This window comes from Arachis hypogaea, chromosome 16 (genome assembly GCF_003086295.3).
Source record: "Arachis hypogaea cultivar Tifrunner chromosome 16, arahy.Tifrunner.gnm2.J5K5, whole genome shotgun sequence".
Classification (NCBI taxonomy): domain Eukaryota; kingdom Viridiplantae; phylum Streptophyta; class Magnoliopsida; order Fabales; family Fabaceae; genus Arachis; species Arachis hypogaea.
The window spans coordinates 64,016,408-64,031,126 of NC_092051.1; the positions used below are offsets into that span (position 1 = coordinate 64,016,408).

The 14,719-nt window shown below is 37.4% G+C and overlaps 1 non-coding gene across 1 annotated transcript; it reads left to right on the forward strand.

Moving 5' to 3' along the window:
- Nucleotides 1-5,750: 5,750 nt before the first annotated feature.
- LOC112761745 (small nucleolar RNA R71) lies at nucleotides 5,751-5,858 on the forward strand. Its single transcript, XR_003182124.1, has one exon. It is a non-coding gene; the product is annotated as a small nucleolar RNA R71 (small nucleolar RNA).
- Nucleotides 5,859-14,719: the final 8,861 nt, after the last annotated feature.

Sequence of the window (14,719 nt, forward strand, 5' to 3'; positions counted from 1 at the left end):
CAACCCATGATTTAAGATTTATGTCATTTTAAAATTCAATAAGCTATGATAACCTGAGCATGATTTCTTTTCTTTTCATGAACGTACTTAATGAATGCATGCACTGTTTGAAACATATGCTAAGGCTTCTAAGTTTGGTGTGTCTTCAAGCACACCAAACCAGTGTTACAAATATTTTCATACTGTATGCTTAGTTATCCTGATAAAGCATATGACCAAACACTAAGTTTGGTGTCTGCATAGGTGGACATTTTCAGAAGATCAAAAATTCCTTTCTCTTCATGAAAATTAAAAAAAAAATCATGCACCAAAAAAAAAAATTTTATGAAAGCATTTCTTATAAATATTTAACCAAGAGTGACATTGGGATTTCAAGAACACTAGTTGGAGGAATAAACATTTTTTTTAACTATATGACCAAACATTAAGTTTGGTGTCCTCCAAGAAAAGTCACAGTTAAAATAGATATAAGGAATGAGAGTTCACATAGTTGTTAATAAAGGAAGTACTCTTGCCACGGTTTGATAATGTTGATCTTTGTTGTCTTGTTGTGATGGTTAGGTGGTCAAAGAACACTCAATGAAAGAGACAAGACAAAGGGAGAGCATAGCATGAGGACAAAATCCCATCAAATGTCTCAAAAAGTGAATCTGCCACTCCTTGGAATGATCACGTTGAAAATCATTAAAGAAGTAAAAATTTGTCCTCATTCACCCTCACATGCACACCTTTGATTCGCATAACACCCAATTGTATCCCAACCCTCCATTGTTCATTTAAGTAATCATAACACACCACCTTCAAAGCCATGCACATAACCGAAGAGTTACACACCCCTTGCAATCCAACCATTCAAACTCCATTCCCTCCATCATTCTTCATCATATAAGCTCAGCCCCAAATTTTTCTCTGAACACATCAAAATCTCCAACTTTCTTTACACCCCCTCCAACCTCAAAAAGATCAGCCAATCAAGCAATCATAGCCTCTTCCTCAAGAACCAAACGAAGGAGAGGAAAGGAGCCCATGGTTGAAGAAAACACCCCTGAATTTGACCAGTGGAAATTTAGATCTTGGTACCATCAACTACAACTTGAATGGATGAGGCAGAAGAAGATATATCCAGAGGTTCCACTTCTATTGCCGGATGATGAGTGCCAAGAAATGAAAGCCAAGATTAGGAAGAGGAGGTGGGAGGAGCTCATTTCACCAATTACCAAAATCAATGCGAACATTATATGGGAATTCTACGCCAATACCCCAAGGACCGAAATGAATCAAGCTCCAACTTATAAGAGTTATGTGCGGGGAACTGAAGTAGATTTTAGCCCAAACACTATCATGAAAGCATTGAAACTGAGGGTAACCCATTTTGATAAGCCAGGATACCATCAAAGGCTAAATGAAGAGCAAGACTATGATGAGATTGCCAGTGAGATTAGTGTAGTCAACACGGAGTGGGTAGGAACTACTAAAAATAAGTACAAGTACTTGAGAAGAGGAGATCTCACTCCTGAAGCAAAATGTTGGTATGAGCTAATGAAGAGATCAATCTTAGGCACAGTAAACAACTCGGAGGTCAATAAGAAGAGAGCTATCATGTTATATTGCATAATAACGGGAGGAGAAGTGAAGATCCATGAGATCATTGCAAATGACATTCAAAGGTTAGCAGAGAAAAATTCGGCCGAAGGGTGGCTACACTACCCGAGCACCATTATGCGTTTATGTATGAAAGCCAAGGTGCCAATGGAAGAGGCAAATCCAACATGGCTGAACCCGGGCATGCTATAACCATTGAAAGAATGATGATCGTTACTGAAGCACAGCAGAGCCGAAGACTACCAAGAAGAAGGCAAAGAAATGAACCAATGGAGGAAGAAGAACCACAAGAGGAAGAAGAGCCACAAGAGGAAGAAGAACAACAACACATTCCACCACATAACCCTCTAGATATGACTCAAATGCAGGAAGCAATTGGAAGATTATCACAACAATACATGAGAATTCAAGAAAGGCAAGAGGAATACCATTCCCACTACATGAAAAACCAACAAGAGCAAGAGGAATGGCAGCTGAGAATGATGAACAGACAAAGTGAGTTTGAGTCAAAATTTTTCGTGATGCAAGAGGAGCATGCTTTTCAATCTCACAAATCATTTGGAAAGTTAGCACAAATGCAAGCTGAAAATATGAGGGCTCTCAAAGAGTTCACAACTCTCCAAGATGCAAGATATGAAGTCCAAGCCGACTACAACATAAATAGTCAAATCAAAATGAACTATATTGGAGAGCATCTGCACAACATGGATCCAGCATTTCCAACTTTCGATGAGTTCTTCAAAGGGAAAAGTGAGATAGAAGTAAGCAAGGCTATGAGACTTGAAGATAGAGTAGAGGAGGCGATGAATAAAGCTGGGTTTTGGCGGGGTCAACAGACAACAGACATGGACACAGGGAACACCAACACCGAAGCAAATGAAAGAAGCAAGAAAAATCCTGATACATGAAAGGTGGACCTGCTCCTTACTACAAAGAAAGCATGCATCATTTCTGTATAAAGTAGTCTTTGCATCCTTATTAGGTCATTTTAGTTAATGGTCTTTGCATTATGTTTGTTTTCTTAAAATAAGTAAGTTAGTCTAAGTGTGTGCTTGTGTGTTTACTTTCACTTAACTAATGCATGCTTTGTCCCTTGCATCTTTTCAATTCAATAAAAGAAATGTTTGAAGCATGAAGTAAGATGGTTCATTGTTAGCTAGAAGTCAAATAATAGTAAGTGGTGGCATGTATGTGTGATTGTGTGGCAACTCATTATTAGTGAATAAAAGGAATAGCTTGTTCTCTTTTTAAGAAGAAAGTAGTTCACTGTCTATGAATCTCAACAAAATAAAAGTCCTTGGGTGAAAAGAAAAACAAAAAGAGAAGAGAAAAAGCCAAAAGTGGCAACAGAACAAAAGAAAAATAAAAAGAAACAAAGCTAGACACCAATAGTTTGAACTTTAGAATATATGCCTGTGGTGTCTTTGTACTAGGATCTGCTTGGATTATTAAGTTCTTTGGAGTGCATTAACACTTGGTAACTTGGGTTAACTAACCCGGGATTATCAACTGAAAGTCCACTATCAAGAGCAACCTAGCTACAGGACATTTAGTAACCCAAAGAGGTGCTTGGCATCAATGTTCTAAGAAGGTATGTGAGCCAAGTGTCTAAAGTGAATAATGTGTCAAGCATAAAGAAAGAAAAGAGCTTGTTACACATGACATTGAACTAAAGCTTATAAAAAAAAATTTCAGTAAACAAGGACAAAGGAATAATGAGAGGTCATAGCAGTGTCTTGCTTGATGCTTAGAGAGAACTTTCTAGGCCTACTTGTCAATAAGAAGTGAGTAGTTACACATCTGCATAAAATCCCATGAGCTACCAATAACACTCTGCTAACATGAGCATTCTCTTTTGTTTTCATTCTTTCTTCTTAATAACTCTTTTGTTGCTTAGGGACAAGCAAGTTTTAAGTTTGGTGTTGTGATGACAAGTCATCTTAGCCTAGTTTCACTAGTCTTTTTCCTTTGTTTTTATTTGGTTTTATGCACTTTCTTAAGCCACAAGTAAACTAATTGGATTGAATTTTATTTTTCCTTTGATTCAATCAACCATGGATGAATTGATGCATTTTCATGAGTTTTTGTGCCATAATTGCTTGTGTGACAAGAAGAAGGATAACTCTCATGATTATGGCATAGCTTTGATACAATTGTTGATTGATGACAGGAGGAATAAAGCTTGGAAGAAGGTTACAAGAATGGGCTTGAAAAGAGGAGTTCACGTTTGAGCTGACGTTTGCCTCAAACGTCAACTCAAACGTGAGTAGCAGATGAAGAATACCCTGGAGAAGAGCCAACGTTTGAGCCAATGTTTGACCTCAAACGTTGAGGCAAACGTTGGCTGAAGAAGAAGCTCCTAGAAGGCAACGTTTGCGCCAACGTTTGCCTCAAACGTGAGGTCAAACGTTGGCGCCTAAAAGGAAGAAAAATGGCACTCCTGCAAGGGCAACGTTTGCGCCAACGTTTGCCTCAAACGTGAGGTCAAACGTTGGCGCCTAAAAGAGGAGAGTTGGAGCTTCTGGGCAGCGACGTTTAAGCCAACGTTGGCTACATTTTGGCAAGAAAGAGCATGGAAGAGCACCCCTGATTGATGAGTTAGATGAGCCACGTTTGCGCCAACGTTTGCCTCAAACGTTGGGCCAAACGTTGGCCAAAAAGAGAGCTTGGGGTGATCCACGTTTGAGCTCACGTTTGACCTCAAACGTTGAGCCAAACGTGGAGGACAGCAAATGGACTTGGCTACATAATTTAACACAAGTGACGTTTGAGTCAACGTTTGCCTCAAACGTTGGCTCAAACGTGAATGGTTCATGGCCCGGTTCACTAATGGATTTCTTCCCAACACCAAGAGCAAGCAACGGAGGCCACTATCAACCCAATTCCATCAAGACTAAAGGCCCAATTCAAGGCTTAATGATCATTTGAAGAAAGTGTATAAATAGCTTAGGATTTGAAGTTTTAGGGAGTTTTTTTCATTTTAGAGTTTTCTTTAAGAGTTTTCATAGTATTCACACTAGAGAACCTTTGGGTTTTGACCTATTTGGAGATTTAGAGTCTTGGGTGTTGAAGAATTGAGGAAATTCTGTCTCAATCTCACCTTGAGATCTCTTTTTGTTTCTTTCACTGCACCATTGGAGAATTGAGATTTGAATCCAAGTTTTCTTCTGTTTTGATTTTTAATCTTTTGCAATTGAATTTTAAATTTGGATTTAAGAAGGCAGTGAGATATAGACTTGGTTATCTAGTCTCTTGAGTCCTGAGATCTACATCTTTCAATTTCAATTTCCTTGTTACATTGCTACACCAAGTTTATTTTCATTTGCATTTAAGATCCGGTTCAGTTAGATCCATCTTCTACGTTTCTGTTTGTTGAGATTTACTGCTCTATTGTTTAATTTTCGCAATCCCACATCCCTGATCCAGTTACAATTCAAGCCATTTACATTTCTTGCATTCTAAGATTCTGTAATTTACATTTCTTGCATTCTAAGTTTCTGCCATTTAATTTCTTGTTCTTTAAGATTCAGCACTTTTATTTTCTGTTCTCTTTAATTTCCTGCAATTTACCCCTCTCCCTTTACTTTTCATGCAATTTAATTCCTGTCAACACAATTTCACACAATCAACTCTTGATCTGCTTGACTAAATCAACCACTAATCTAAAATTGCTCAATCCTTCAATCCCTGTAGGATCGACCTCACTCATGTGAGTTATTATTACTTGATGCGACCCGGTACACTTGCCGGTGAGTTTTGTGTCGGATCATTTTCCGCACATCAGCAGGATTTTCAGGATCATAAGCTTCTTCTGCATAAGAAGCCTCTTGAGTACTGTTGGATGCAGCTTGCATTCCATTCAGACTCTGAGAAATCATATTGACTTGCTGAGTCAATATTTTGTTCTGAGCCAATATGGCATTCAGAGTATCAACTTCAAGAACTCCCTTTTTCATAGGCGTCCCATTACTCACAGGATTCCTCTCAGAAGTGTACATGAACTGGTTATTAGCAACCATGTCAATGAGTTCTTGAGCTTCTGCAGGCGTTTTCTTTAGGTGAATGGATCCACCTGCAGAAGTATCCAATGACATCTTAGCTAATTCAGATAAACCATCATAGAATATATCCAGGATGGTCCATTCTGAAAGCATGTCAGAAGGGCACTTTTTGGTCAGCTGCTTGTATCTTTCCCAAGCTTCATAGAGGGATTCACCTTCTTTTTGTCTGAAGGTTTGAACATCCACTCTAAGCTTGCTCAGCTTTTGAGGAGGAAAGAACTTGGCTAAGAAAGCCGTGACCAGCTTATCCCAAGAGTTCAGGCTGTCTTTAGGTTGAGAGTCCAACCATATTCTAGCTCTGTCTCTTACAGCAAAAGGGAAAACCATGAGCCTGTAGACTTCAGGATCTACTCCATTAGTCTTAACAGTATCACAGATCTGCAAGAATTCAGTTAAGAACTAAAAAGGATCTTCAGATGGAAGTCCATGAAACTTGCAGTTCTGCTGCATCAGAGAAACTAGCCGTGGTTTCAGCTCAAAGTTGTTTGCTCTAATGGCAGGAATGGAGATGCTCCTTCCATGTAAATTGGAATTAGGTGCAGTAAAGTCACCAAGCATTCTTCTTGCATTATTGTTGTTGGGTTCGGCTGCCATCTCCTTTACTTGTTCGAAATTTTCAATAAGGTTGTCTCTGGATTGTTGTAATTTAGCTTCTCTTAGTTTCCTCTTCAGAGTCCTTTCAGGTTTTGGATCAGCTTCAACAAGAATGCCTTTTTCTTTGTCCCTGCTCATAAGAAAGAGAAGAGAAAAAGAAAAGAAGAGGAATCCTCTATGTCAGAGTAAAGAGGTTCCTTATTGTTAGTAGAAGAAGAAAAGAAGAGAAAATTCGAACACAGATAGAAGAGGGGGTTCGAATTTGGTGAGTGATGTGAGGAAGAGATGTTGGTAGATGAATAAATAAATAGAATAAGATGAGAGAGAGGGAGAATTTTCGAAAATAATTTTTGAAAAAGAGTTAGTGATTTTCGAAAATAGTTTTTGAAAAAGGTTAGTAATTTTCGAAAATTAAAATCAAAAATTAAAATAATTAGTTAATTAAAAAGAGATTTTGAAAAAGAGGGAAGATATTTTCGAAAATTAGAGAGATAGAGTTGGTTTGGTGGTTTTGAAAAAGATAAGAAACAAACAAAAAGTTAGTTAGTTAGTTGAAATCAATTTTGAAAAGATAAGAAGTTAGGAAGTTAGAAAAGATATTTTGAAATCAAATTTTTGAAAAAGGTAAGATAAGAAGATATTTTTGAAAAGATATGATAGAAATTAGTTTTGAAAAAGATTTGATTTTTAAAATCTCAATTAATGACTTAATTCACAAGAAATCCCAAGATATGATTCTAGAACATAAAGTTTGAATCTTTCTTAACAAGTAAGTAACAAACTTTAAATTTTTGAATCAAAACATTAATTGATGATGTTAATTTCGAAAATATGATGTAAAATTAAGAAAAAGATTTTTGAAAAATATTTTTGAAATTTTCAAAAATAACTAAGAAAATGAAAAAGATTTGATTTTTGAAAAAGATTTTGAAAAAGATAAGATTTTTAAATTGAAAATTTGATTTGACTCATAAAAACAACTAGATTTTAAAAAGTTTTGAAAAGTCAAATCTAATTTTCGAAATTATGAGAGAAAGGAGGGAAAAATATTTTTTGATTTTTTGAATTTTTAATGATGAGAGAGAAAAACAAGAAAAATGATGCAATGCATGAAATTTTTAGATTAAAACAATGAATGCATGCAAGAATGCTATGAATGTCAAGATGAACACCAAGAACACTTTGAATGTCAAGATGAACACCAAGAACATATTTTTGAAAAATTTTTAATTCAAAGAAAACATGCAAGACACCAAACTTAGAATTCTTTAATGCTTAGGCACTAAGAATTCAAGAATGCATATGAAAAACAAGAAAAGACACAAAACATGCAAATGCAAAGATCAAACAAGAAGACTTACCAAGAACAACTTGAAGATCATGAAGAACACTATGAATGCATGAGAATTTTCGAAAAATGCAAGATGCACATGCAATTGACACCAAACTTATAACATGACTCAAGACTCAAACAAGAAACACAAAATATTTTTGATTTTTATGATTTTATGATTTTTTGTATTTTTATTTTAAAATTTTCGAAAATCATTTTGAAAAAGAAAAAATAAGGATTCAAAATTTTTCATATGAATTCTAGGAATCTTGTACTCTTTAGTCTAAAGCTCCAATCTGAGGGTTAGACATGGCTTAATAGCCAGTCAAGCTTTAGAATGGATTTACATCCATTGAGGTGATTAGTGGAAGACCAATCCCAAAGGAGTTTGGGTATGGCTTTTCAGCCAGATAGGATTCAACATGTTACCATGAAACTCTAGAATTCATTCTTGAAAGTTTTGAAGCCATAGAATAATTTATTTTTGAAAACATTATTTTTATTATAAATTTTTTTTTTCGAAAACAAAAGAAAAATTTTTGAAAGATTTTTGAAAAATTTTTGAAAACTTTTTGAAAAGAAAACGAAAAGAAAGTTACCCAATCTGAGCAACAAGATGAACCGTCAGTTGTCCAAACTCGAACAATCCCGACAACGGCGCCAAAAACTTGGTGCGCAAAAATTGTGATTACACTTTGATTATGTAAAATTCATTGCTCTTTCTTTCCCTGGCGATGGCGCCAAAAACATGACGCCAATACCATGGTTCACAACTTCGCACAACTAACCAGCAAGTGCACTGGGTCGTCCAAGTAATACCTTACGTGAGTAAGATCGAATCCCACGGAGATTGTTGGTATGAAACAAGCTATGGTCACCTTGTAAATCTCAGTCAGGCGGATATAAAATAGTAATGGAGTTTTCGAAATTAATTAATAAAATAGGGATAGAAATACTTATGTAAATCATTGGTGAGAATTTCAGATAAGCGAATAGAGATGCTTTCGTTCCTCTAAACCTTTGCTTTCCTGCTATCTTCATCCAATCAGTCTTACTCCTTTCCATGGCTGGCTTTATGTAATGCATCACCATTGTCAATGGCTACTTTCGGTCTTCTCTCGGGAAAATGATCCAAATGCCCTGTCACGGCACGGCTAATCGTCTGGAGGCATCACCCTTGTCAATGGTTACATCCTATCCTCTCAGTGAAAATGGTCAACACACCCTGTCACGGCACGGCTATTCATCTGTCAGTTCTCGATCATGCTGGAATAGGATTTACTATACTTTTGCGTCTGTCACTATGCCCAGAAATCGCGAGTTTGAAGCTCGTCACAGTCATTCAATCATTGAATCCTACTCGAAATACCACAGACAAGGTTTAGACTTTCCGGATTCTCTTGAATGCCGCCATCATTCTAGCTTACACCACGAAGATTCCGATTAAGAGATCTAAGAGATACTCATTCAGTCTAATGTAGAACGGAAGTGGTTGTCAGGCACGCGTTCATAGGGAATGATGATGATTGTCACGTTCATCACATTCAGGTTGAAGTGCGAATGAATATCTTGGAAGCGAAATAAGATGAATTGAATAGAAAACAGTAGTACTTTGCATTAATCTTTGAGAAACAGCAGAGCTCCACACCTTAATCTATGGAGTGCAGAAACTCTACCGTTGAAAATACATAAGTAATGAAGGAGTTCATTGGTCTCAACCCCAGAGGGGAACCGGAGTAACCAAGACTCTGAATACAATGATAAAAAGTTCTATTTATAATAAACTAGTCACTAGGGTTTACAGAAGTAAGTAATTGATGCATAAATCCACTTCCGGGGCCCACTTGGTGTGTGCTTGGGCTGAGCTTGAATGTTACACGTGCAGAGGCTCTTTCTGGAGTTGAACGCCAGCTTTTGTGCCATTTTGGGCATTGAACTCCACTTTGCAACTTGTTTCTGGCGCTGGACGCCAGAATTGGGCAGAGAGCTGGTGTTGAACGCCAGTTTGTATCGTCTAAACCTAGGCAAAGTATGGACTATTATACATTGCTGGAAAGCCCTGGATGTCTAATTTCCAATGCAATTGGAAGCACGCCATTTTGAGTTCTGTAGCTCCAGAAAATCCATTTTGAGTGCAGGAAGGTCAGAATCCAACAGCATCAGCAGTCCTTCTTCAACCTCTGAATCTGATTTCTACTCAAGTCCCTCAATTTCAGCCAGAAAATACCTGCAATCACAGAAAAACACACAAACTCATAAAAACTAATGAAAACATCCCTAAAAGTAACTAGATTCTACTAAAAACATACTAAAAATAATGTCAAAAAGCGTATAAATTATCCGCTCATCACTCACCTATGAACGCGTGCCTGACAACCACCTCCATTCTACCTTAGATTGAATGCATATCTCTTAGCCTCATGACTCAGATCAAAGTCTTCGTGGTATAAGCTAGAATTATTGGCTACCATTCCTGAGATTCGGAACGTCTAAACGTTGTCTGTGGTATTCTGAGTAGGATCTGGGAAGGGATGACTGTGACGAGCTTCAAACTCGCGAGTGTTGGGCGTAGTGACAGACGCAAAAGGATCAATGGATCCTATTCCGACATGATTGAGAACCAACAGATGATTAGCCGTGCGGTGACAGCACATTTGGAACGTTTTCACTGAGAGGACGGGAAGTAGCCATTGACAACGGTGATGCCCAACATAAAGCTTGCCATGGAAGGAGCCTTGCGTGCATGAAGAAGAAGATAGTAGGAAAGCAGAGATTCAGAAGATAAAGCATCTCCAAAGCCTCAACCTGTTCTTCATTACTGCATAACAAGTATTTATTTCATGTTCTTTTACTTTTTACAATTAAATATGAGAATTATTGATATCCTGACTAAGAGTTACAAGATAACCATAGCTTGCTTCAAGCCGACAATCTCTGTGGGATCGACCCTTACTCACGTAAGGTATTACTTGGTCGACCCGGTGCACTTGCTGGTTAGTTATGCGTAGTTGCAAAAGTGTGATTGTAATTTCGTGCACCAAGTTTTTGGCACCGTTGCGGAGGATTGTTTGAGTTTGGACAACTGACGGTTTATCTTGTTGCTTAGATTAGGAATAATTTATTTTTGTTGGTTTAGAGTCTTTTGTTTTAGTTTAGTTTCATATTTTAAGTTTGGTGTCAATTGCATGCGTTTATTTTCTTTTAATTTTTCAAATTTGCATGTTCCTAGTTCTTTCTTGATCTTTAAAAATTCTAAGTTTGGTGTCTTCTTTGTGTTTTCCTTTAAATTTTCGAAAATTTGTGTCTGATTTTCTAAAAATTTTAAGTTTGGTGTCCCTTGTGCTTTTATTTACTTAAAAATTTTTCAAAAATTTGTTCTTGGTGTTCATCTTGATCTTCAAAGTGTTCTTGGTGTTCATCTTGACATTCAAAGTTTTCTAGTTTGTTCTCTTTGTTTTGATCTAAAATTTCTGAGTTTAGTGTCATTTTGTTGTTTTTCTCTTTCCTCTTTAAAATTCAAAAATAAAAAAATATCTTTTCCTTATTTTACTCATAAATTTCGAAATTTTGCATTAAAGTAGTCAAAGATTTTCAAAATCATATCTTTTCTTTTTAGTCAAGTCAAAATTCTAATTTCAAAAATTGATCTTTTCAAATCTTTTTCAAAAATCAAATCTTTTTAATTTATTGCAATCATATCTTCTCAATCAAATCTTTTTCAAAATAATTTTCAATCATATCTTTTTGATTGCTAATTTCAAAATCTTTTAATTAATTAATTAATTTAGTCTTTAATTTGCTTTTATTTTATTTTGTTTTTTTCAAAATTTTATTTTATTTTATTTTCCTTTTATTTTATTTTATTCTATTTTAATTTCGGTCACTTTTAGTTAAATAAATAAAAAAATAAAAATATAATTTATTTGCAATTCATATCAATTCCCTTTTCTCCATCATGGACATAAGTGAAAATGAACAGTCCAGAAGGACTCTGAGGTCATATGCTAACCCCATTACAGCTGCATATGGGAGTAGCATCTGTATACCTCCCATCAAAGCAAGCAGTTTTGAGCTAAATCCTCAGCTCATTATCATGGTGCAGCAAAATTGTCAGTATTCCAGTCTTCCACAGGAAGAACCTACTGAGTTTCTGGCACAATTCTTACAAATTGCTGACACAGTACGTGATAAAGAAGTGGATCAGGATGTCTACATATTATTATTGTTTCCATTTGCTGTAAAAGATCAAGCTAAGAGGTGGTTAAATAACCAACCCACAGCAAGCATAAAAACATGGAGACAATTATCAGACAAATTCCTGAATCAATTTTACCCTCCAAAAAGGATGACACAGCTAAGGCTGGACATCCAAGGCTTTAAACAAGAGGATCATGAATCCCTTTATAATGCCTGGGAGAGGTATAGAGGGATGCTAAGGAAATGCCCTTTGAAATATTTTCAGAATGGGTACAGTTAGACATCTTTTACTATGGGCTTACAGAAAGAGCTCAAATGTCTCTAGACCACTCAGCTGGTGGATCTATACACATAAAAAAAACAGTTGAAGAGGCTCAAGAACTCATAGATACAGTTGCTAGAAATTAACATCTGTACTCAAACAGTGAGTCCTCCATAAAAGAAGAGGCTATGACAGTAACTACTGATCCTAATCCTCAAGAACAAATTGTTGAACTTAATCAGCAATTACTCCTTATGACAAAACAATTAGCGGAATTCAAAGAGATGCTCCAAGACACTAAAAATGCTAACAAGAATATAGAAGCACAATTGAATCAGACAAGACAGCAGCTATCTAAACAGATAACAGAAGAATGCCAAGCTGTCCAACTAAGGAGCGGGAAGACATTGAATAACTCAGCTCAAAGTAGCAAAAAGTCAAGAAAGGAACAAATGACAGAGGATGACCAAACCACTGCCCAAAATCCCTCTGAGGACATCAAGAGCCCAGAGAGGAATAACTCTGGCGTTCAAACGCCAGAAAAGGGGGAAAAGTTGGCGTAAACGCCCATTCCTTGTCCAGTTCTGGCGTTCAAACGCCAGAAAAGGGTGGGAAGCTGGCATTAAACGCTCATCCAGCACCCAATCCTGGCGGTCAAATGCCAATGAGGGATCAGACACCTGCAAGTGCTGATAGTAACCCTTCTATGAAGGCTTCTCCAACCACTTCTGTAGGGAATAAACCTGCAGCAACTAAGGTTGAAGAATATAAAGCCAAGATGCCTTATCCTCAAAAGCTCTGCCAAGCGGAACAGGATAAATAATTTGCCCGCTTTGCAGACTATCTCAGGACTCTTGAAATAAAGATCCTGTTTGCAGAGGCACTTGAGTAAATACCCTCTTATGCTAAGTTCATGAAAGAGATCTTAAGTCATAAGAAGGATTGGAGAGAAACTGAAAGAGTGTTTCTCACTGAAGAATGCAGTGCAGTCATTCTGAAAAGCTTACCAGAAAAACTTCAAGATCCAGGAAGCTTTATGATACCATGCACATTAGAGGGTGCTTGCACCAAGACATCTCTATGTGACCTTGGAGCAAGTATCAACCTAATACCTGCATCCACTATCAGAAAGCTTAGGTTGACTGAAGAAGTCAAACCAACCGGGATATGTCTTCAACTTGTTGATGGCTCCATTAAATATCCATTGGGCATCATTGAGGACATGATTGTCAAGGTTGGGCCATTTGCCTTTCCCTTGACTTTGTAGTGCTAAAAATGGAGGAGCACAAGAGTGCAACTCTCATTCTAGGAAGACCTTTCCTAGCAATTGGACGAACTCTTATTGATGTAAAAAAAGGGGAAGTGACCCTGAGAGTCAATGAGGATGAGTTTAAGTTAAATGCTGTCAAAGCTATGCAGCATCCAGACACATCAAATGACTGCATGAGCACTGATATTATTGACTCTTTGGTGGAAGAGATCAATATGACTGAGAGTCTTGAATCAGAGCTAGAGGACATCTTTAAAGATGTTTCAGCCTGATTTGGAGGAACCAGAGGAAATAAAAGAACCTCTAAAAATCCCTCAGGAAGAGGAGAAACCTCCTAAACCAGAGCTGAAACCACTACCACCATCCCTGAAATATGCATTTCTGGAGAGGGTGACACTTTTCCAGTGATCATAAGCTCTGCTTTAAATCCAAAGGAAGAGAAAGCACTAATTCAAGTGCTAAGGACACAAAAGACAGCTCTTGGGTGGTCCATAAGTGATCTTAAGGGAATTAGCACAGCAAGATACATGCACAAGATCCTATTGGAGGATGATGCTAAGCCAGTGGTTCAACCACAGAGGCGGCTAAATCCAGCCATGAAGGAAGTGATGCAGAAAGAGGTTACTAAGTTACTAGAGGCGGGATTATTTATCCTATTTCTGATAGCCCCTGGGTGAACTGGTTCATAATGGTTCATAATGAAAATGGTGAACTGGTTCCCACAAGAACAGTTACAGGGTGGCGTATGTGTATTGACTACAAAAGGCTCAATACAGCCACCAGAAAGGATCATTTTCCTTTACCATTCATAGACCAGATGCTAGAGAGACTAGCAGGCCATGAATACTACTGCTTTTTGGATAGCTATTTAGGCTACAACCAAATTGCAATGGATCCTCAAGACCAAGAGAGAACAGCATTCACATGTCCATCTGGAGTATTTGCTTACAGAAGAATGCCTTTTGGTCTGTGCAATGCACCTGCAACCTTTCAGAGGTGCATGCTCTCTATCTTCTCTTATATGGTAGAGAAGTTCCTGGAAGTCTTCATGGATGACTTCTCAGTATTTGGAGACTCATTCAGCTCCTGTCTTGATCATCTAGCACTTGTCCTGAAAAGGTGCCAAGAGACTAACCTGGTCTTAAAATGGAAAAAATGTCACTTTATGGTGACTGAAGGAATTGTCCTTGGGCACAAAATTTTAAGCAAGGGGATAGAGGTGGATCAAGCCAAGGTAGAGGTAATTGAGAAATTACCACCACCTGCCAATGTTAAAGGCAATCAGAAGCTTTCTGGGGCATGCAGGATTCTATAGGAGGTTCATAAAGGATTTTTCAAAAATTGCAAAACCTCTAAGAAACCTGCTAGCTGCTGACACGCCATTTGTGTTTGACACAGAG